We start from the raw sequence: 25,623 nt of genomic DNA, 5'->3' as shown, positions 1-25,623 counted from the left end.
TCCAGGTTCTGAGCCGTCAGCACAGGGCCCGACGCGGGGCTCGAACTCACGAACCGCAAGATCATGACCTGAACCGAAGTCGGACGCTCAACCGACTGAGCCACCCAGGCGCCCCAGTGATTGTTTTATTTAAAATTGGTTACCTTCATACTTTTTTTATTTTTTTAGTATTTTTATAAACAAACCAGTATTTTATAATAAAACTTAAAAATGTGAAAATACACTTAACAATTACTCTAAATGACAAAAGCCAACCCCATCATGGCCTGTCAACTAACCACTGAATCCTGGATTCTTTTGTATATAAAAATTTTGGAAGCAGGACTTTGGAAGCAGACTTCCTACAGGACTGTTTTAGCCAACATTCACTGGGTCATACTGTGCTTTAAAGAACCAAAAAACAAAAAGCACTGTCTCAAACTAAGGGAGAAAACACTGTACTCATCCTAGTTTCTCAGGAACCCAGAAGGATGGAGCAACCACCATCTCAAAGTTCCATTAATGTACAAGAAAAAGGAGTTAGAGACAACCTTGTGCTGGCAATTAAATCATTTGGCTTTGAAAGGGCGGGCCTACGCCAGCCGACTCCATCTTGTTCTGTGTCCTCCACCTTGAGTGACTATGTCCCCGACATGACCCCTTTTCCGGGAAAATCGCAGAAACCTCAGACCGCGCCTCCTCCCCTTGAGTAACCTCCCGCTCACCCCTTCAAACTTCCTGATCAAAACACGCCCAGCGACCTGCATAACAGGACTCTGACCCTTCCCCAGCCAATCGGCCGAGGCCACGACCCTTCCCCAGCCAATCGGCTGAGGCCACAGCCATTACCTCACCAACTGCCCCTAGGCCCCAATAAAACCTTTGTGCTTTTGAAACTCACTCTCTCTCTAGCTGCTATCTCACCGCTGCATCGGTGCAGGAAGGGGATTGAGCTCGAGCTAGCTCGAATAAAGGCTCTTCTGCTTTTGTATCGGACTTGGCTCCCTGGCGGTATTTGGGGATCACGAATTCTGGGCATAACAGCTTGGATGTGTCACACTCCCTCTAACAACTCATTGGTCAGATCGAGGCACAATGAGAGAGCCTTGATGTGGCAGAAAGATTTTCCCTTCTTTCACAAAAGCACGTTAAAGATTAGAAAGTTAAGGATTGTGTATAGCAGTCTAAGATTTAAATGCCAATTGGCTAGAGATTCTATCATAAGAATACTAGTTATACCTATCAAAATGATGGGCTCAGGGCACCTGGATCGTTCAGTTGAGCAGCTCAGGTCAGGATCCTAGATTGTGGGATAGAGCCTCACATTGGGCTATGTGCTGAGCGTGAAGCTACTTAAGATTCTGTCTGTATCTTCCTCTGCCTCTCTCCCCCATGCTCTTGCACTCTCTCGATAGAAAAAAAATATTTAAAAAATTTTTAATGTTTATTTTTTTGAGAGAGACAGAGCACGAGCTGGAGAGGGGCAGAAGCAGAGGAAGACAGAATCCAAAGCAGGCTCCAGGCTCTGAGCTGTCAGCACAGAGCGCAATGCAGAGCTTGAACCAACAAGCTGCGAGATCATGACCTGAGCCAAAGTCAGAGGCTTAACTGACAGAGCCACCCAGGTGCCCATCAAAAAAAAAAAAAAAAAAAAAAATTAATTCCATCTCCCTCTGTTCCTCTCCCCAGTTTGTGCTTTCTCTCCCTGTCTCTCTCTCTCTCTCTCTCTCTCTCTCTGTCTCTCTCTCTATATATATATATATATATATATATATATAGGCTCAGTAAAACTTAACCAAGAAATAAAGGAGGTCAAATGATTGAAAAGAGGCTGGTGAACTTCAGATTTAATTAAGAGGGGGGAAGATGGCGGCTTAGGAGGACACTGGACTCACCGCGCATCCTGCTGATCACTTAGATTCCACCTACACCTGCCTAACTAACCCAGAAAACCACCAGAAACTAGCAGAACAGAGTCTCCGGAGCCAAGCGCAGACAAGAGGCCCACGGAAGAGGGTAGGAAGGGCAGAGAGGCGGTGCGCACTCCACGGACTGGCGGGAGGGAGCCGGGGCTGAGGGGCGGCCCGCCAGCCCAGCAGAGACCCTGAGTCTGGCTCCCAAAAGTGGAGGGGCCGGTCGGAGTGTGTTCCGACAGCAAGCGGGACTTGCTTAGCATCTGGGAGGTCATAAGTTAACAGCTCTGCTCGGAAAGCACGGGAAGGCTGGAGGACAAAGGGAGGGAGAGTTGCTGAGCCCCTGGAGGACAGAGCTCAGTTCGGCGGGGAACAAAGGCGTTCACCAGCGACATCTCCCTCGCCCATCCCCCAGCCAAAATCCCAAAGGGAACCATTCCCTGCCAGGGAACTTGCTTGCTCCGCACAAACACCCAACGAGGTGCTTCTGCGGAGCCACCCCATCCGGCAGCGGATCTGACTCCCTCCCGATGCCACAGGGCCCCTCCTGAAGTGGATCACCTAAGGAGAAGCAAGCTAAGCCTGCCCCTCCTGCCCCCGTGCACCTTGCCTACCCACCCCAGCTAATATGCCAGATCCCCAGCTCCACAAGCCTGGCAGTGTGCAAGTAGCCCAGACGGGCCACGCCACCCCACAGTGAATCCCGCCCCTAGGAGAGGGGAAGAGAAGGCACACACCAGTCTGACTGTGGCCCCAGCAGTGGGCTGGGGGCAGACATCAGGTCTGACTGCAGCCCCGCCCACCAAGTCCACTTTTACACGACAGCACAGGGGAAGTGCCCTGCAGGTCCACACCACTCCAGGGACTATCCAAAATGACCAAACAGAAGAATTCCCCTCAGAAGAATCTCCAGGAAATAACAATAGCTAATGAACTGATCAAAAAGGATTTAAATAATATAACAGAAAGTGAATTTAGAATAATAGTCATAAAATTAATCGCTGGGCTTGAAAACAGTACAGAGGACAGCAGAGAATCTCTTGCTACAGAGATCAAGGGACTAAGGAACAGTTAGGAGGAGCCGAAAAACGCTTTAAACGAAATGCAAACAAAATGGAAATGACAACAGCTCGGATTGAAGAGGCAGAGGAGAGAATAGGTGAACTAGAAGATAAAGTTATGGAAAAAGAAGAAGCTGAGAAAAAGAGAAATAAAAAAATCCAGGAGTATGAGGGGAAAATTAGAGAGCTAAGTGACACACTAAAAAGAAATAATATACGCATAATTGGTATCCCAGAGGAGGAAGAGAGAGGGAAAGGTGCTGAAGGGGTACTTGAAGAAATAATAGCTGAGAACTTCCCTGAACTGGGGAAGGAAAGAGGCATTGAAATCCAAGAGGCACAGAGAACTCCCTTCAGACGTAACTTGAATCAATCTTCTGCACAACATATCATAGTCGAACTGGCAAAATACAAGGATAAAGAGAAAATTCTGAAAGCAGCAAGGGATAAACGTGCCCTAACTTATAAAGGGAGACCTATAAGACTCGTGACTGATCTCTCTTTTGAAACCTGGCAGGCCAGAAAGGATTGGCACGAGATCTTCAATGTATTGAACAGGTAAAATATGCAGCCGAGAATACTTTATCCAGCAAGTCTGTCATTTAGAATAGAAGGAGAGATAAAGGTCTTCCCAAACAAACAAAAACTGAAGGAATTCGTCACCACGAAACCAGCCCTACAAGAGATCCTAAGGGGGATCCTGTGAGTCAAAGTACCAGAGACATCGCTACAAGCATAAAACATACAAACATCACAATGACTCTAAACCCGTATCTTTCTATAATAACACTGAATGTAAATGGATTAAATGCGCCAACCAAAAGACATAGGGTATCAGAATGGATAAAAAAACAAGACCCATCTATTTGCTGTCTACAAGAGACTCATTTTAGATCTGAGGACACCTTTAGATTGAGAGTGAGGGGATGGAGAACTATTTATCATGCTACTGGAAGCCAAAAGAAAGCTGGAGTAGCCATACTTATATCAGACAAACTAAACTTTAAATTAAAGACTGTAACAAGAGATGAAGAAGGGCACTGCATAATAATTACACGGTCTATCCATCAGGAAGAGGTAACAATTATAAATGTCTATGCGATGAATACCGGAGCCCCCAAATATATAAAACAATTACTCACAAACATAAGCAACCTTATTGATAAGAATGTGGTAACTGCAGGGGACTTTAACACTCCACTTACAGAAATGGATAGATCATCTAGACACACGGTCAATAAAGAAACAAGGGCCCTGAATGACACATTGGATCAGATGGACTTGACAGATATATTTAGAACTCTGCATCCCAAAGCAACAGAATATACTTTCTTCTCGAGTGCACATGGAACATTCTCCAAGATAGATCATATACTGGGTCACAAAACTGCCCTTCTACTTATAAGTATACAAGAATTGAAATTATACCATGCATACTTTCAGACCACAATACCATGAAGCTTGAAATCAACCACAGGAAAAAGTCTGGAAAACCTCCAAAAGCATGGAGGTTAAAGAACACCCCACTAACGAATGAGTGGGTCAACCAGGCAATTAGAGAGAAATTAAAAAATATATGGAAACAAACGAAAATGAAAATACAACAATCCAAATGCTTTGGGACGCAGCAAAGGCAGTCCTGAGAGGAAAATACATTGCAATCCAGGCCTATCTCAAGAAACAAGAAAAATCTCAAATACAAAATCTAATAGCACACCTAAAGGAAATAGAAGCAGAATAGCAAAGGCATCCTAAACCCAGCAGAAGAAGAGAAATAATAAAGATCAGAGCAGAAATAAACAATATAGAATCTAAAAAAACTGTAGAGCAGATGAACAAAACCAAGAGTTGGTTTTTTGAAAAAATAAACAAAATTGACAAACCTCTAGCCAGGCTTCTCAAAAAGAAAAGGGAGATGACCCAAATAGATAAAATCATGAATGAAAATGGAATTATTACAACCAATCCCTCAGAGATACAAACAATTATCAGGGAATACTATGAAAAATTATATGCCAACAAATTGGACAACCTGGAAGAAATGGACAAATTCCTAAACACCCACACTCTTCCAAAACTCAATCAGGAGGAAATAGAAAGCTTGAACAGACCCATAACCAGTGAAGAAATTGAATCGGTTATCAAAAATCTCCCAACAAATAAGAGTCCAGGACCAGATGGCTTCCCAGGGGAGTTCTACCAGACATTTAAAGCAGAGATAATACCTATCCTTCTCAAGCTATTCCAAGAAATAGAAAGGGAAGGAAAACTTCCAGACTCATTCTACGAAGCCAGCATTACTTTGATTCCTAAACCAGACAGAGATCCAGCAAAAAAAGAGAACTACAGGCCAATATCCCTGATGAATATGGATGCAAAAATTCTCAATAAGATACTAGCAAATCGAATTCAACGGCATATAAAAAGAATTATTCACCATGATCAAGTGGGATTCATTCCTGGGATGCAGGGCTGGTTTAACATTCGCCAATCAATCAACGTGATACATCACATTAATAAAAGAAAAGGTAAGAACCATATGATCCTGTCAATCGATGCAGAAAAGGCCTTTGACAAAATCCAGCACCCTTTCTTAATAAAAACCCTTGAGAAAGTCAGGATAGAAGGAACATACTTAAACATCATAAAAGCCATTTATGAAAAGCCCACAGCTAACATCATCCTCAATGGGGAAAAACTGACAGCTTTTTCCCTGAGATCAGGAAAACGACAGGGATGCCCACTCTCACTGCTGTTGTTTAACATAGTGTTGGAAGTTCTAGCATCAGCAATCAGACAACAAAAGGAAATCAAAGGCATCCAAATTGGCAAAGATGAAGTCAAGCTTTCGCTTTTTGCAGATGACATGATATTATGCATGGAAAATCCGATAGACTCCACCAAAAGTCTGCTAGAATGGATACAGGAATTCAGCAAAGTTGCAGGATACCAAATCAATGTACAGAAATCAGTTGCATTCTTATACACTAACAATGAAGCAACAGAAAGACAAATAAAGAAACTGATCCCATTCACAACTGCACCAAGAAGCATAAAATACCTAGGAATAAATCTAACCAAAGATGTAAAAGATCTGTATGCTGAAAACTATAGAAAGCTTATGAAGGAAATTGAAGAAGATTTAAAGAAATGGAAAGACATTCCCTGCTCATGGATTGGAAGAATACATATTGTCAAAATGTCAATACTACCCAAAGCTATCTACACATTCAATGCAATCCCATTCAAAATTGCACCAGCATTCTTCTCGAAGCTAGAACAAGCAATTCTAAAATTTATATGGAAACACAAAAGGCCCCTAATAGCCAAAGTAATTTTGAAGAAGAAGACCAAAGCAGGAGGCATCACAATCCCAGACTTTAGCCTCTACTACAAAGCTGTCATCATCAAGACAGCATGGTATTGGCACAAAAACAGACACATAGACCAATGGAATAGAATAGAAACCACAGAACTAGACCCACAAACGTATGGCCAACTCATCCTTGACAAAGCAGGAAAGAACATCCAATGGAAAAAAGTCTCTTTAACAAATGGTGCTGGGAGAACTGGACAGCAACATGCAGAAGGTTGAAACTAGACCACTTTCTCACACCATTCACAAAAATAAACTCAAAATGGATAAAGGACCTGAATGTGAGACAGGAAACCATCAAAACCCTAGAGGAGAAAGCAGGAAAAGACCTCTCTGACCTCAGCCGTAGCAATCTCTTACTCGACACATCCTCAAAGGCAAGGGAATTAAAAGCAAAAATGAATTACTGGGACTTTATGAAGATAAAAAGCTTCTGCACAGCAAAGGAAACAACCAACAAAACTAAAAGGCAACCAACGGAATGGGAAAAGATATTTGCAAATGACATATCGGACAAAGGGCTAGTATCCAAAATCTATAAAGAGCTCACCAAACTCCACACCCGAAAAACAAATAACCCAGTGAAGAAATGGGCAGAAAACATGAATAGACACTTCTCTAAAGAAGACATCCGGATGGCCAACAGGCCCATGAAAAGATGCTCAACGTCGCTCCTCATCAGGGAAATACAAATCAAAACCACACTCAGATATCACCTCACGCCAGTCAGAGTGGCCAAAATGAACAAATCAGGAGACTATAGATGCTGGAGAGGATGTGGAGAAACGGGAACCCTCTTGCACTGTTGGTGGGAATGCAAACTGGTGCAGCCACTCTGGAAAACAGTGTGGAGGTTCCTCAGAAAATTAAAAATAGACCTACCCTATGACCCAGCAGTAGCACTGCTTGGAATTTACCCAAGGGATACTGGAGTACTGATGCATAGGGGCACTTGTACCCCAATGTTTATAGCAGCACTCTCAACAATAGCCAAATTATGGAAAGAGCCTAAATGTCCATCAACTGATGAATGGATAAAGAAATTGTGGTTTATATACACAATGGAGTACTACGTGGCAATGAGAAAGAACAAAATATGGCCCTTTGTAGCAACGTGGATGGAACTGGAGAGTGTGATGCTAAGTGAAATAAGCCATACAGAGAAAGACAGATACCATATGTTTCACTCTTATGTGGATCCTGAGAAACTTAACAGAAACCCATGGGGGAGGGAAGGAAAAAAAAAAAAGAGGTTAGAGTGGGAGAGAGCCAAAGCATAAGAGACTGTTAAAAACTGAGAACAAACTGAGGGTTGATGGGGGGTGGGAGGGAGGGGAGGGTGGGTGATGGGTATCGAGGAGGGCACCTTTTGGGATGAGCACTGGGTGTTGTATGGAAACCAATTTGACAATAAATTTCATATATTGAAAAAAAACAAAAAAGAAAAAAAATAAAATACTTAAACCACAAAAAATAAAATAAAATAAAATAAAATTTCTAATGTTCATTTATTTTTGAGAGAGAGACAGAGACAGAGACAGAACATGAGCGGGAAGGGAGCAGAAAGAGAGGGAGACAGAATCCGAAGCAGGCTCCAGGCCCTTAGCTATCACCACAGAGCCCAGAAGTGGGGCTAGAACTCACAAACCGCAAGATCATGTCCCGAGCCAAAGTCAGATGCTTAACCGACTGAGCCACACAGGCACCCCATTGTAGTTTTTATTTAAAAGTGCTAACAGTTCAGGGGACCTGGGTGGCTTAGTTGGTTAAGTGTCTGACTCTTGATTTGGGCTCAGGTCCTGATCTCACGGTTGGAGCCCTGAAGGGGCTTGGGATTCTCTCTCTCCCTCTCTTTCTGCCCTTTCCCCACTTGCTTGCTCTCTCTCAAAATAAAGAAATAAAACTTAACAGAAATTAAAAAAAATAAAAGGGTTATCAGCTCAAAATTGTTAAAAGGTTACAGAGAACCAGGTGTCACTTGGAATAATAGTAACAGTAATAAAAATATTAATAGCTTTCAAAAAAAAATAATTAAGAGGACAAAGAGAAATTTTTCAATATGCCACCAGGCTCTATACTTCTGAGCTTAACTGCAAATGTCAAAAGTCAAGCAGGGAATATAGCAAAAGAAAAAAATCAATAACACAAAAGCAGATGAAGTAACAAGTACAATACAAGGTAAAAGTAGCACAAATCTACCAGAAAGCGAGTATTCCTGTCTCAGAGCTATCTTAAAAGGTCCAGGAACAATGTCCTCTTTCTCCAAGTGCCAGAAAACTTCATGTTTGTATTTCATGTCTATATTAGTAGAATTAGTTATTTGGTATTCCTGGGCATGGTCCCAGCCTTCTGTAACTACCTAGTCAGTACTGGAAAATACAATTACCTGTTGCCCTTACTTTCCTACTTGTAAAGTTACTTTACTGGGTTGAATAACATAAAATTCCTTTGAATTTGATAATATTAAACAAAAGGTTCAGATTAAAATCAGTTCTCTATTCCCTTCTACCTGTCCAATAAGTCTGAGTTGATTATTTCTTTCTACTTCCTATCTTCATCCAGTTTCCTATAATCTGCACTCTCATGGTTTTTCTCCTATATTTCTAGGGCTCTTTCTCAATATTCTGCTTACCTGCAAACTCTAAAAGTTGAGGCACCCAAAGTTTCTCTTTAAATTTCTTTTTTATCTTCATTCTAATGTCCACCAAACCTTTGGTGAACTCATTAATGGGTTTAAATACTCTGATAACTCCAAGATTGGTACCTTGAGCCTACAGTTCTCTGCTCCTCTAGCTTATGTAACTAACAGCTACTTGGCCTCTCCCCTTGAATGTCTAATAAGATTATCAAATCAACATATCAAAAACTGAGCTCCTGATCACCCCCTATCACCTAAGATACACATACACCTTGTAAATCTATTTCTACATCTCTGCTGAAGACAATTTTTTTTCCAAGTCAGAGACAACATGAAGCACAATAGGTTATTTGGTAAGCCAAAAAATCTTTGCTTTCCAGGTAGATTACTCAAAAGGTTAAACATACAAACAAAATTTTTACAATCTCTAGTCAAGAGCAGACCAAAACTCCAAGAACACTTTGTCCTTTTAATAGACAGAAAATCAAATTCTAATTTCGTACCAGTATACTTCTGATATTAAAAATTCATTCTTTTAAAAATTTAATAAATTCATTCTAATCTAGGCCAGCTTGACTACACATAAAATTCCATCCCAAGATTCCTTTTCCACAAACCTTCTACAATCTTTTTTGTTGTTGTTTCTTTATTTTGAGAGAGAGAGAGAGAGAGAGCACTCAAATAGGGAAGGGACAGAGAGAGAGACGGAGAAACAGAATACTAAGTAGGCTCAGTGCTGTCAACATAGAGCCCAACACAGGGCTCAAACTCACTAACTGAGAGATCATGACCTGAGCCAAAATCAAGATTTGGACACTCAACTAAGCCACCCAGGTGCCCCCTACAACTTTTTTATATGCATTCAGATTTTGTCTTTTTGTTTTTCCTTGTCTTTATTTTTTTTTTTTTAATTTTTGTTGTTGCTGTTGTTTTCATTTTCCTTTTTCACATTCTGGAACAATTAGTGTATCCTTACCTATTTTTCATACACAGTTGTTGCTCTAAGTAGTTTAAGTACATATATTGATGAGAATGCTTATTCCTAGTGAAAACTAGAAGTAAGAAATTGTGGACTGTTAGCACTAGCATTCTGTGAATTGGCAAATTTATAAATATATTTTATAAATTCTAGAAGTATATTCTCCCTTAGTAAATTTTTCAGTGTGGCACAAAATGTGTTTACTAATAGATCCAAATATTTCTAGTCCCTCTGTAAATGCAATGCAAATGTGGATAAGCCTATATTCGGTAATTAACATTTAAATATTTCATCTTATTTGGGAAGAATGTAGATATTCAATGAATATCATTGAACTTATATCAATATAACTTTAAGGTTTTAAGTTACCAAAGGACTTAGAAACTATTTTTAAGTGCATATAATAAAGTATACTTATTGTTGAAAGTTCATTTATAAACTTTCACTTTCATCTATATGTGTTCTTCACAATTATGTTTAGATTATTATGAAAATTTCATGAGACCAAATAGCTTAACCATAATCTAAAACTCCCTTTCTTGCTGACAAATTCTGTAACAGAGATAACATGAGCTTATTTGACTCATAATAAACCTAAGTAAAATAAAACTATTATACTTAATGCTGATAAATCTAAAGACATGTCTGTCTTCACTAAACCAATAAACTTAAATTAGCTTGTATTTACCAAATATTATCCAAGATAATGTGAACTTGAAAAACATTTGGGTTAGTTTCTATATTTTCTATGCAAATACTTGATTTATATAAATGTCTTTAAGCCAGTTAAATAGAACTCTTTAATAATTAATTTTGGCAATACCCCCCAAGGTAGGGGAAAAAGGAGCATTACTATAATATACACACAATCATACACAGACCTATAGACAGACACAGAAATCTTAGAGCTTTTAAAATTTTACTCATCGGCTCTGCAAATGTAAAACTCACTAATTTATAATAGGACGTTAGGATACAAATTGTGGTTCTAAGCCCTAGACTGGAACTAGAGACTAACCAGGCTAAGGACTGGTGCAGTATGATGGCACAGGGTTTAGCATAAACAACTCCATTTTGGGTTTGTTGTCTTTTTTTACACTGACCTCTTAACTGTTCTATGCTTTAGGCAATTTGCACTTGTTCTTTCCTCATATATTTGCATGACTTACTTCCTTTTCACCTTCAAGTCATTAATAAAATGTCACTTTCTCAATGAAATCTTTTCTGACTGCTGTATTTAATTTTGTAAAAACTTTACTACCTTCTATGCAACTCCCTACCCTCCTTCCAAAATTCCTTTTATTTTTTTTCTTTATGACATATCACCATTTCTCATACCATTAACTATTTACTTTGGTGTCTGCCTGATTTTCCTATTAAATGAAAGCTCCTATGAGCAATAATTCTTTTTTTTTTTTCTGGTTTGTTCACTGTCGTAAATTCACTGCCTAGAAAATATTGGTATATACTACATTTTTATGATGATTGACTGAATTATTTCTACTCAATAGAAATATTTTGAACAGTGATGGGAGTATAATTTAAATCTTATTTATAATTTTATGTTTTATTTTAATATGTTTATGAATATTTTAGCTGCTTCCATAGTATTTTAATTTACAAAGAATAGTTAACTCTACCCATGGGAAGGTTTTCATGTTAAATCAGCTTGCTATTAATTTAGGAATGCCTAAAAGTCCTCTGATTTGGTACTCTTAAAACCAAAACTATAATAACAGAAAAAAAATCACATAGCTAAAATACATACTTTTTACTTCTTCTTGTATCACTGAAAAACTTAAGTTTTTCTGCAGTACAGGACACTGAGTAAATGTTGATCAAATATTATGTTGTTTCACACAAATATTGGATTCAAATCCAGAGATACTTCAATCTACTTATAAGTTAGGTTCAAAAATGAATATGCATGGCACATATGGTCACAATTCCTTTCATAATTTTATAAATTACTCTTAAATAATAAAAAAAATCTAACTGTTGAGTGATATTTTATATAAATATATAAGCTAACTGGTAGTATTTAGCAGAATACATATATACATTCTAAGAATTTAAAAGTATATATAAGCAAGTGATTATATATAGTTGAATAGAGTTAAAGGAACATATGTTGGAATTCCACTGTTCAGATACAGGATATTTATAATCTAGAATATTTGGATTATTTCCTAGAAATTTTAGAAATGATTCAGATCTCTGGATATGATTCAAAGGAATGATATAAAACTTGGTAAAGTTAAGGCTAAAATCAACAACATAAAAACAACAGGTGTTGGAGAGGATGTGGAGAAAGCGGAACCCTCTTTCACTGTTGCTGGGAATGCAAAATGGTGCAGCCACTCTGGAAAACAGTGTGGAAGTTCCTCCAAAGATAAAAATAGAATATCCTATGACCCAGCAATTACACGATGAGGTATTTACCCAAAGAATACAAAATTACTGATTTGAAGAGCACATGCACACCAATGTTTATAGCAGCATTATCAATAATAGCCAAAGTATAGAAAGAGCCTAAATATCCATTGACTGGTGAATGGATAAAAAAGATGCGGTATATATATACAATGAATATATATACTATACTCAGTCATCAAAAGGAATGAAATCTTGAGGTGCCTGGGTAGTTCAGTTGGTTAAGCATCTGACTCGGTTTTGGCTCAGGTCATGATCTTACTGTTTGTGAGTTTGAGCCCCACGCCTGTCTCTGCACTGACAGTACAGAGTCTGCTCAGAATTCTGTCTCTCTCCCTTTCTCTCTACCCCTCTCCCCCCAAAAATAAATAAATAATCTATTAAAAAAAGAATGAGGGGCAACTGGGTGGCTCAGTTAGTTAAGCATCCAGCTCTTGGTTTCAGCTCAGGTCATGATCTCATGGTTCATGAGTTTGAGCCCTGCATCGGTCTCCGTGCTGACATTGTAGAGCCACTTGGGATCCTCTTTGGGATCCTTGGGATATCTATTTTGTACTTAGTAACATAACTTTGTGTGTAAAATTGAAAAGTGAACTTAGTTTATTAATTCATAGGAGAATTCTCCATTATAAATTGACGATATACAAAGCCAATAATACAATTTCAGACAATAAGAAGTTGAGTTCCTGAGATGAAAAAACTCTCTCTGTCCTTCCCCTGCTCACTCTCTCTAAATTAATTAATTAAGTTAAAAAAATAAAAAAAAATGAAATCTTGCCATTTGCAACATCGATGGAGCTAGAGTATATTATGCTAATGAATTAAGTCAGTCAGAGGAAGACAAATACCATATGATTTCACTCATATGTGGAATTTAAGAAACAAAACAGATGAACATAGGAGAAGGGGTTAAAAAAAGAGAGGTAGGCAAACCATAAGAGACTCTTAACTATAGAAAACTGAGGGTTGATGGAGGGAGGTGATCATTGGATAGGCTAAATGGGTGATGGGTATTAAGGAAGGCATTTTTGATAAGCACTGTGTTTTATGTAAGTGATGAATCACTAAATTCTACTCCTGAAACCAATATTACTCTATATGTTAACCAGAATTTAAATAAAAGCTTGAAACAAAAACAAAGTAAATAAATAATAAAAAATTGCCTGATTCAGCAAAAAAAAGAACTAAAAAAATAAAACTTAGCAAAGTTAAAATAATAAAATGTAAACTTCTACTAAATAAGCATATATTGAAATGATGGAAAAAGGTTAGTAATCTATTTTATGGATATAATGATTTAAAAATCTTTCTAATAAAACTGTATAATGGTTGATCATTTTTATCACCAAATTCTTACAGTTGACCACCAAATTTGATTTTGTTGTGGCTCATCACATTAATATTTATTTATATGCAGTATTCTCACAGATTTCTTTTAATAAGTGATACAATCTTCAACAGAGACAAAAACATAAATTTCATATTTGATATTAAAGTTGTTTAACTAAAGTTTCATTGAGGCTAGTTTAGTAGATAGCTCTTTAATATGTTTAAAGAGTTACTTAAATAAGTTTATATATTTTAAGGTATTTGTTCTGGCTAAAATTAATTTAAAAAGCTATATTTTAAAAGGTTGTAAAATTAGACACTGAAAACAGAGGTTCTTATTTCACTATGTAATGCTGTTAAACTTTTAAAAGCAGAATTACCATGTGAGTAGCCAAGTTCCTTTATAAAGTATTAATCTGAAAAACCACATAAACTGTACACTTGCAACCTGGCACCTTAGAGTATCTTTCCCAATCCAAACACTGTTCCCCAAATAGTGTTTCATAGAGATTTAAAAACTCATAAAGATTTTCAAACTCAGTTGGTGGTCCCTGCATCTTTCAATGGTCCCATTTCCTTGTACATTAATATTGTAGCTAAGGTAATTCACGCAGAGAAGACTAAGTTATAAATATATGTTAAGACCTCACAATATGTCAGATACTATGCTACAAGCACTATATACATTATCAGTTTTAATCTTTACAAAAATCCTTAGAGATAGTAAGTTTATTCCAGTTATAAAGATGACTCAATTAGAGACCTCTCACCTAAACACAGGCTTCCAGAAAGAGCCTCAATTTCTGATTAGGTTACTACTTTCAGTGTCTGCCATTAGGAATAATAACAGCAAAAGTGATTCAGTGCCAGGCACTGGGCAATATGGTTTACACACTTTATGTTATTTATTTATCCCAATAACCTCAAAAGACAAGTGCTATTATATTCTCCTTTTATAGAGAATGAAGCCAAAGCTCATGAAGATTATGTAAATTTCCCAAGTTTACACAGTTAGAAAATGGAAGTGTGAGAGCGCCTTTCAGCTCTCTCAAACCAAAATTGCAATCAGTGGGTCTGCCTCCCTTCAAAGTTGTAGAGCTTAATGGCTAACTCAGAAGATTCCAACCACATCCAGGAAAACTACAGGAAAACTGTAGGAAACTACAGGAAAAAAACAGTCCAGTACTTCTACTGCTGTGTGACTGCTTTCTTCATATGAAATAGGAATAGGAAGAAATCATTCCTCAAAAGACTGTTGTGGGGTTTAAATGAGAAATTCATTTAATACACTTAGCACACCATCACTGAGGAGCCCCCACCTTACTCCCTCCACCATCAGAGGAGTAATAAAAACTCTTTCCTCATCATGGTGAAACATAAAGTCAAACTTATTGTCAAGCTTTGCCACAGATTTCTCCCTAAAAAAACTGGGCTTAGAGTTAGATAACTGGTTAAAAGGCATAAACGCTTTGGGACCACAACAAAGAAAATAATAAAACCACAGAACACCCAGAATGTAAGTCAACTCATACTGACAAAAATACCAACCATTTGGCTTTAGAATTTCATTAGAAACTTTACCAGAGTATGTATCTCAAGTAACAACTCAACTGTATTTTATAATTAGGGTATCTATTTTGTATTTAGTAACATAACTTTGTGTGTAAAATTGAAAAGTGAACTTGGTTTATTAATTCATAGGAGAATTCTCAATTATAAATTGACTATACAAAGCCAACAATACAATTTCAGACAACAATAAGGAGTTAAGTTCCTGAGATGAAAAAACTTATTATTTATTCATAGTCCACCATGTTTCAAAAATACCTAACTCATAATCCTTCTTATAAACTATGTAAAACCAAGCAAAATGACATAAATTATAAATGCTTATGAAAACAGAAACTTAAAATATTTCAAATAACTGTACATATTTGATACCATACTTCTTTGGCTAAGGGATTAATTAAAATTTTACTGAGAACTAACCCCTCTGTTTTGCAACAGTTGTCACAGACTATTTATCATGCTATTTTGGCGAAGTTGTTTTTTATTCTCAAAACAAATAACAAAACAAACATCTGTCTGCTTTTTTATTTGATAAGCACTATCCATTTTGTTTTCTTTGTTTTTTTTTTACAGCTCAAAATACATTTTCATGGCAATGGAAATGTTAATGAAACTCAATAAATATTTATTGAGTTCCTACTAGAGCAAGATGTGTTGCCAGGTCCTGAGGGGAACAGAAAGGTAAATAAGATTTGCTTTGTGACTTCTAAGATTTTACCATATCATCTGTCTGAAATGTAGGCTACATGATGAGACGGAATGGAAAATTAGATTGGAAGGAAAACTAGGGCCAGATCAGGACAATTATTCCATTAAGAAGAACTGATTAAGATTTTGGATTTAACTATATCATCAGGAGATTTAGTATCAGATAGACCTGGTTTGAATCTGCATACTTCTATCTGGTTAGCAGTGAGATACTAATACAGCCACTATAGGATACTCTCAGATAATATGTTATTTTAAGCTTTAGCTCAAAATAGGGACAGTACTGACTTCTTTTCAGTTATTTGCAACCATTCTTCTCCCATTTTCCCTTCAAACTTCCCATATTTCTAAAATGTGATATCCCTTAATTTATTCACTCCATTAACTCCTACCCTTTTAGATGTTAACTAACACTTAAATACTCAGAAAATTTATCCATGACATTATATCCATGATGGATCAGTTTCCTTTTTAAAAGCTTACAGTACTCTGTTTCCTTACTTGAAATTATGTTTCTATAATTTATTATATAACAGAATCTGTAATCACTGGGGACAGGGGGTGGTTACTAAGGTGATTTTCTTTTGGTCTACCATGCATTTTTTTTCCTTCCTTCCTTCCTCCTTTTTGTCCTTCCTTGTTCCCTCCCACCCTTCCCTTCAAGGTCAGGTATGATGAAAAGTGTTACTAAAAAGACCCATCACCCAATTAATATGGTTAAAGATCATAAGATGACAAGTTAACAAGTGACAAGTTAAGAACTATTTATCCTAGTTAAGTTTATTACATATACAATTTAGTCCATTCAAGATGTATTTATTGCATTCCTATTTTGTGCCTAATTCTGTGAGAAAACAAAATGATATAATCTTCAAGGTTCTTGGCAATAAGTGCATACATATATAATAAATGATAAATACAAAGGAATATATAATCAAATAACCATATATATCTGCATTATGTTCCTAGCATATTGTCAGCACTCAACAAATATCTGTTCAATTGGCTGATGAATCCAAATGACTAATACTTAGAACGTTTTCACGGGAAAATGACTTTTCAGTGAGATCTGGAGATGGGGGTAAAATTTAGCTGAGTAGCTCATCATTCATTTTCAATGCTTAGAGTAGTAACTGCACATAATAGATACACAAAAAATATTTAGAAAAAAACAGAATTGCCAGTACTCGAAGCCCTAATAGAAATGTATTTTAACATAGTTTAGATTTTAAAATCTATGTTGAAAAATTAAGTCCATGAGAAATACATTTCTAATGAAAAGAAGACAATTGAGACATAATCAGATTTAAGATTTCAGGTATAAATTTCAAAATGCTAATCAGTATTAAAATAGACTAATTCTGTGAAAGCTCTTCAGAAAGAATATTAACAAACCAATAGTATATCAGGTAAAATATAAACATTAGGAAGCTCATGGTATAATGAAACCTACCAGGGAGACAATATTTTACTTAAAAATGCAAATTACTGAGATAACTTTCTTAAACTAAAATAACATAAAATAACAATAGAATAATATTTTGTTTATAAAAAGTAATTGCTTCCAGATCTCCAAATGTATAATCATGACCTGCACATTATAATTTTCAAACACCACAAATTAAATAAGTAAATCTCCCGGCCTCTGGCATGAGAGACCCTAGATTTAAAATACAGCTTTTAGATTGTCTCTATATAGGAGTAAAAATGAGAACAATATTTTAAAAATTGAACCATCAAAAATGTTTTTTCTCCTTATTTTCCTCCTCTGAATTGTTAGAGAACATTTTTGTTCCATTTGAATAACATCTGAAAAGAAAACATGCCAAAAGAAACTAAACTAGTAGTAGAGTTTAATCCTGAATCCGCATTTTAGATTTAAAATCAACAAAGAAATATAATAATCTATTATTTGATTTAAGTTTATAAACACTTGGGAAGCATCTAAAATGTTCTGAGGAGAAAGTAAGGTGAGGAAATAAAATTATTTTCTGTGATTACCAATCACAAAGTCTTCTATGTTTATCATTCAAACAAGTTCCCCCCTTTGTTTTGTTTGTTTTGTTTTTTTAAATACATTGAATTGCATATTGGTCAAGAAAGGGAAAAAAACTGATAATTTTTTCTATACCAGCTTACACTATCAGTATTAGGTATCCTTTAATGTTTATCTATTTCTGAGACAACACAGAGAGAGAGAGAGAGAGAGAGAGAGAGAGAGAGAGAGAAGGAAGGAGGGTGGGAAAGAGAGGCAGAGAGAGAGAGGGAGAGAAGAGTGGGGGAGGGGCAGAGAGAGAGAGGCAGACAGAGAATCCCAAGCAGGCTCCGCTGTCAGCTCACAGGCCAACATGGGGCTTGAACCCAGGAACAGTGAGATCATGACCTGAGCCAAAATCAAGAGGGGAAGCTTAATCGACTGAGCCACCCAGATGCCCCAGGTGTCTTTTAAAAACACTATTTTCTGGCACAAAAACAGACACTCAGATCAATGGAACAGAATAGAGAACCCAGAAATGGACCCACAAATGTATGGCCAACTAATCTTTGACAAAGCAGGAAAGAATATCCAATGGAATACAGACAGTCTCTTCAGCAAGTGGTGCTGGGAAAACTGGACAGCGACCTGCAGAAGAATGAACCTGGACCACTTTCTTACACCATACACAAAAATAAGCTCAAAATGGATGAAAGACCTAAAAGTAAGACAGGAAGCCATCAAAATTCTTAAGGAGAAAGCAGGCAAAAACCTCTTTGATCATAGCCACAGCAACTTGTTACTCATCACAGCTCCGGAGGCAAGGGAAACAAAAGCCAAAATGAACTATTGGGCCCTCATCAAAATAAAAAGCTTCTGCACAGCGAAGGAAATAATTAGCAAAACTAAAAGACAACCAATGGAATGGGAGAAGATATTTGCAAACAACATATCAGATAAAGGGTTAGTATCCAAAATCTATAAAGAACTTATCAAACTCAACACCCAAAAAACAAATAATGCAGTGAAGAAATGGGCCAAAGACATGAATAGACACTTCTCCAAAGAAGACATCCAGATGGCCAACCGACACATGAAAACATGCTCAATATCACTCATCATCAGGAAAATACAAATCAAAACAACAATGAGATACCACCTTATACCTGTCAGAATGGCTAACATTAACAACTCAGGCAACAACAGATGTTGGCGAGGATGCGGAGAAATCTCTTTTGCATCTCTTTTGCATTGCTGGTGGGAATGCAATCTGGTGCAGCCACTCTGGAAAACAGTGTGGAGGTTCCTAAAAATAGAATTACCCTACGACCCAGCAATTGTGCTAGTAAGTATTTATCCAAGGGATACAGGTATGCTGTTTCAAAGGGGCACATGCACCCCAGTGTTTATAGCAGCACTATCAACAATAGCCAAAGTATGGAAAGAGCCCAAATGACCATCAATGAATGAATAAAGAAGATGTGGTATATATATACAATAGGGTATTACTCGGCAATCAAGAAGAATGAAATCTTACATTTGCAACTATATGGATGGAACTAGAGGGTATTATGCTAAGCGAAATTAGAGAAATAAACTATCATATGACTTCACTCATATGAGGACTTTAAGATACAAAACAGATGAACATAAGGGAAGGGAAGCAAAAATAATATAAAAAGAGGGAGGGGGACAAAACATAAGAGACTCTTAAATATGGGGAACAAACAGAGGGTTACTGGAGGGGCTGTAGTTGGGGGGATGGGCTAAATGGGTAAGGGGAATTAAGGAATCTACTCCTGAAATCATTGTTGGCACTATACAGTAACTAATTTGGATGTAAATTTAAAAAATTTAAAAAAAAAACACTATTTTTCAAGTCCATGAAGTAAATCTCTTAAAATCAAGAAATCTAATTTGCCAGATTACAGGTGAGACATTTCTCTGTGTATTTATTTCCCAGTCTCTGGAATATTAAGGGGCATAAATAAATTTTAATCATAACATTAACTCCACAAATATTCAATCTTTGGTATATACTATAATAAAGATCAAATTATCTGTAGGACTCAATTTATTCATGTGTCCTTAGCTTATAAATTATAATCAAGGATTGAATGTTCTTAAATTTACTATGGAATATTTTACATAAAAGCTATTTTTTTTAATTTGTTTTGACAGGTGACAGGTAAGTTGAATATTAAAGTGATTTTAATGTGATGATGTGACTCTTTAATTGCTTTTAAATCACTGCAAACTTATTCTGGTTGGCTAATTTATAATCAACTACTTTTTGTCTACTTATCTTGTCACCTGACATCTTCCAGCCTCCATAAATTTAGCTTGCTCCCTTTTTATACCATCACCTTCTGTACCACTGGCTTTCTCCTCAGTTTTCTCCTTCTCCTCCAACATTCTGATGGTGAAAAGTGCATGATAACCCACGCTACATGAATTCCCAGCTAATATAAAAGAATCAGATGTGCATAAACAAAGAGAAGCTGGCCAACAAGACTACTTCTTTCCCAGACTCCTTCCCTAATTCTATTTTTAATGTTCTCTTGTGGAATTATTCTAGACTTTTTCTTATAAATCATCTATAACCAGTCCTGGCAAGATTAGATACCAGATCAGCTTACTTATACTTTTGGCTGCTATTTTTCCATTTGCTTTTCTGCCACTTCATGAGCCAGTTTAAAATATTTTTTCTTCAGGTAAAAAAGAGCTCTAAAATAACTATTGAGGCCCATTTCACTTTGCTCCTATAGTTTGGTTCTTGGTCTTCTACATGAGGAAGCACTCCCTGCTTTATCTCAAAAATTATTTCCCTGAACTTTGTGTTAATTTAACTTAGACTTAAAATCACTTTGTTCCTACCCCAGTCCCCCATTTTGGAGGTCTCTCCAAATAGCTATCTTTTCTGAAAGTTGCCATTAACTGGAACCATTGCCTCTGGACTATTAATTTACTGTAGCTCAATGACTATGCAATCTGATAGATCTCAGCATCCATCTTTCAGCATCCACGTGCCATATCTATCACTTCTCTTTTTCTGTAACAACTTTATTGAGACAGAATACATATACTACAAATTCACCCATTTAAATACACAGTTCAGTTGTTGGAGTTATTTTCAGAGTTGTACACTCATTACCACTTAATCTTAGAATAGTTTTATTACTGAAAAAGAAACTCTCGATCTTCCCATCTCCTATGTCCTCTCCTCCAAGCCATAGGCAAACACTAATCTGTATAGATTTGTCTTTTTAGGTTACCTATTCTGGACATACATCTTGCTTTTTTCATGGAACAACCCACCCCAGAAATCTCTTCATGGCAGTGTATTGATCTTCCTCAGTTCTTACAGATACAGAGCCCTCCATTGTGTGAATGAATCCTGGCTTATTCAACCTGTCCCTACTGCTTCTGAAAGAGTAGAAATGGGATAAATGTCTGTTACAAAGAGTTCCACTGAACAGCTTTGCATATAACATCATTTGGTTTTTTTGCCATTACATCTATGGAATCTATTCTTAGAAGTGGGTTGTGAGTCAAAGGGTAAATACACATGTAATGTTGCTAGCTGTTGCTAAATTCCCCTCAACCGGGTTTGTGCTATTTTGCATTCTCATAAGCAGAATATGAGGGCACCTGTTTCCCCACAAGCCTTGCAAACCGACCATGCTGTAAATCTTGGATTTTTGTCAGTCTATAAAAAATAATAACAGTGTAATTTTTAGGTTTATTTATCTAATAGAAAATTAACGATTTTAAAGTGTACAATTCAGTGGTATTTAGTCCATTTACAACATTGTACAACCACTAGGTCCTTGTACTTTCATATTTTTACCATCCTAAAGGAAACCTCTACACCCATTCATCCTTCATTCCCTCTCCTTAGCCCTTCTATTTAGGCCATTGGTCTATTTTGACCTGTATATGGTTTTTTGTAGATGTTTTTGTATATGTTGTGAAATAAGGGTACAACTTTATTTTATTGCCTATGGATATCCAGTCATCCCATTATCCTTTATTGAAGAGATTATTCTTTCCCCATTGAATGGTCTTGGCAACTTGTTCAGAATCATAGGATTATAGATGTAGTTTATTTCAGGACTCCCAATTCTACTCCATCAGTTTTAATATCTATCATTATGTCAGTACTACACTTTATTTATTACAGTAGCTTTTTAGCAAATTTTGAAATCGAGAATTGTGAGATTTCCAGGGCACCTAGGTGGCTGTCAGTTAAGCATCAGACTCTTGATTTCAGCTCAGGTCATGACCCCATGGTGGTGGGAAGGAGACCCAGGTTGAGCCCTGTAGTGAGCATGGAGCCTGTGTAAGATTCTCTCTCTCTCCCCCTCTGCCCCTCTACCCCACTTCCATACTCTGTCTCTTAAAATAAAAAAAAAATTAATTTAAAAATTGGTAAATAAATAAAGGCAAGAACTAAATTATATTTTCAGAAAACAAGATTCTTCACATAGATAATCCTAAAGAAACTACAAAAATGACTAGAATAAAACAATTTAGCAAGATCTCAGGATAGTAGTTTAACTTCTAAATAATTTTCATATGCTAGCATCACAACCCTGGAAATTATAATTTTAAAATTCCACTAACAGTGTGGGACACAAAAATTTTTTAGAAATATATTTAATAAGGGTGCCCGTGGGTGGCTCAGTTGGTTAGGTGTCTGACTCTTGATTTCAGCTCAGGTCATGATCTCACGGTTCCTGAGTTTGAGCTCCATGTCGGACTCTGCACTAAGAGTAGGATACTCTCTCTCTCATTCTCTCTCTCTCTCTCTCTCTCTCTGCCCCTTCCCTGCTTGTGCATGCACTCTCCCACTCTCAAAATAAATAAACTTAAAAACAGAAATATATTTAATAAAAATCATAAAAGACCCCTAAAAGAGAGCATTAAGACTTTAATGTAAGCCTGATAGAGACTACATGTGTTCATCTTATCATTACCTTTAAAACTGTGCATGGATGTAATAAATGTGTTTCACAGGAAGAACAGAGCATTTAGAGAACATTCCTGGCATATATTATCAATCCCTCTAGGAAAAATTCACTTAAATATTATTCTGAATTAATATTTCATCAGGCTAACAGTAGCATCCTAGGCTCAAAAGTATGTGCCTATATTCCAAAGTTACTGAAGTCTGCAATCATGCACATTGAGATAGAATTTATTCCTCACTTACAAATGAGTCAGTTCATATCATTTTCCTGCTTCAAACCTTCTAACAATTTATGTTCAATTCAGATTAAAATCTAAATTTGTATATGGCCAACATGATCTGCTGTATGCCTTCATGATGTGGCCCAGGCCATGGTTTCTCTCCATGTACTCCTCTGTTTATTCTAGCTTTATTGATGTTCCTTAAAAATAACAAGTGTGCTTCCACTTATGTCCCCCTAATTTTTCAAACTAGAATTCTTTTCCCATAGTTTGTCACCCTCATTCAGATCTCTGCTCAAATATTACTCCCTCAGAGACACTTGCCTCAACATCTCTCTTAAAGTGGAAACTTCTCAAACTCTATCATCTGAACTGTTCTACCTTTTCTATAAAAACCACGAACCTGTCAATTCATTTTACATTTATATTCTATACTTAACATGCATTTTACATACTTTTAAATTTTGTGCCTTCCTAATAGAATATAAACTAAGTTCCACTAAGGTCCATAGGAACACATATATCGTTTCCTTATTGTTATAGCTCTAGGGTTTAAGACTGTACCGTTTACACGATTTGCTATCAATAAACAGTCACTGAAAAAATGAAGTAAGGACAGTTTGGGTCTCTTTCTAAAGACTCCCTAGTTAAGTTCCTCTTGCTAGATATGATTAAATCATCAATCTCATATAATTTTAAAGCATAAAAGATTTCCTAGCAGCCCTGTGAAATATCAAGTTGCCCAGGCCCCATATAGCTAAGTTAGTCTACTTTCACAGGATCTCTTTCATGACTCTCAATAGTTTCGCCCTCGTGCAAACTCACACATACACACACACACACACACACACACACACACACACACGAAATTTTCACAATCTAGCATTAGAGTTTTATGATGTGCTCAGACAGTAACAAACACCAGTTTTCCCAAGGGAAATGTAATTTCTTTGTATTAACATTAGGAGTTATTTCTGGCCAGATTTACTCATTGTGTAATTTTAAATTTAAAAATATTCCCTTTGCTATCGGTATAGTATGATTACATGAGACTGCCAATGGTTATCATAATAACATATCCAACTCCATCTATTTTCCTGAGTAGTTTCATAATTCAGTTAGCTTTTATTGCATTTCATCACAGTCTGCATTACTGCATAAATTCCTTAAGGCATTTCACACATTAATAGTTATTTCATCCCAAAATTTAATCTTGAATATCACTTTATTTAAGTTCCTGTGAAAATGGAATCCATCTGTATATTGACATGACTTTGACAGAAAACAAGTGGTTGCCAAACATTCTGTAGAACTGCACTCAATGCCAGTTTGGTTCTGGCAAAATTAATGGAAAATAAAGCACTAATGATCCCTTCGCCTAGAATAATATTTGATATTTATATAGTTTCTCTCATCAAAAGATATCAAACATGCAATAAGTGAAAATCTTGTTAACCTACAAAAAAATCTCTGCAAGAAAACAAGGTCATGCATTTCTACTCCAATTTCATGCACTTTTCATTCTACCTTTTCAGGGATAGAGGGAGGGCTTTTGAATAACCACACATACAAAGGGGAAAGGAAGCTGTCCCTTATCCACAGAAAAATTATTTAAACCAGATTTGCTCAAACACTGGATTCAAATTAAATTTTGATAGGGTTCTTTAGAGCATTCCACACATGAAGACAGATGGGAATGATTATGTAATTCTTTGAAATGTGTTGTAAATTGATTAAATCTAATATTGGTCAGGAAGTATTTTGTTACACATTTTGCAGTCAAGTATACTATAGTTCCTTGACTGTATCTCAAATAATACACGTTCATGGGTAGCAATGTTATTAGCTCTCTCATTCATTGTTTTAAAATTTTTATAAATAAAAACTAAGTAAAAATTAATTTTGGAACTTCAGTTCCTCTGCCCCTGTGGCCTCCTCAGTTGCCAATTACTGGCTTCCTCTCCCTCGTACCTGAAGTCAGAATCCAGTACTTCCCCTTATCCCTCTCTTCCCTCCAGTATTTCCTGTATTACAGTGGTTCTCAATGTGTGGTCCATAGACCAGCAACATTGGTATTAACTGGGTACTTGTTACAAAAGTAAAAATTCAGGCCCCACTCTAGACCCCCTAAATCAGAATCTCTGAGAGTTGAGCTCAACAGTCAGTATTTTTGATGGTGGTACTGATGCATGCTAATGTTTGAGAATCACTGCTTTATATAATTTCCTTTACCATGCTCATGAAAGTCTTATGTTAGAGGCTTAGATTCATATTTTTTTCAAAGTAAACAGTGTATATAGCATTCTGTCTGTTGCAGTGCTTAGTGCAGCTATTCTGATTTTTGAAATTTGTCTTGGGAACCTGTATTCAACACAAGAAAGAAATTAAATCAGCCCTTAATTTAGACGAAAAAAAAATCTTAAGATATTTTAGAATGTGTGACCATATAGTATCGTTAAAGTCTTCATTT

The sequence above is a fragment of the Panthera uncia genome, chromosome B4 (assembly GCF_023721935.1).
Source record: "Panthera uncia isolate 11264 chromosome B4, Puncia_PCG_1.0, whole genome shotgun sequence".
NCBI classification, from domain to species: domain Eukaryota; kingdom Metazoa; phylum Chordata; class Mammalia; order Carnivora; family Felidae; genus Panthera; species Panthera uncia.
This window is presented reverse-complemented; position numbering follows the sequence as displayed.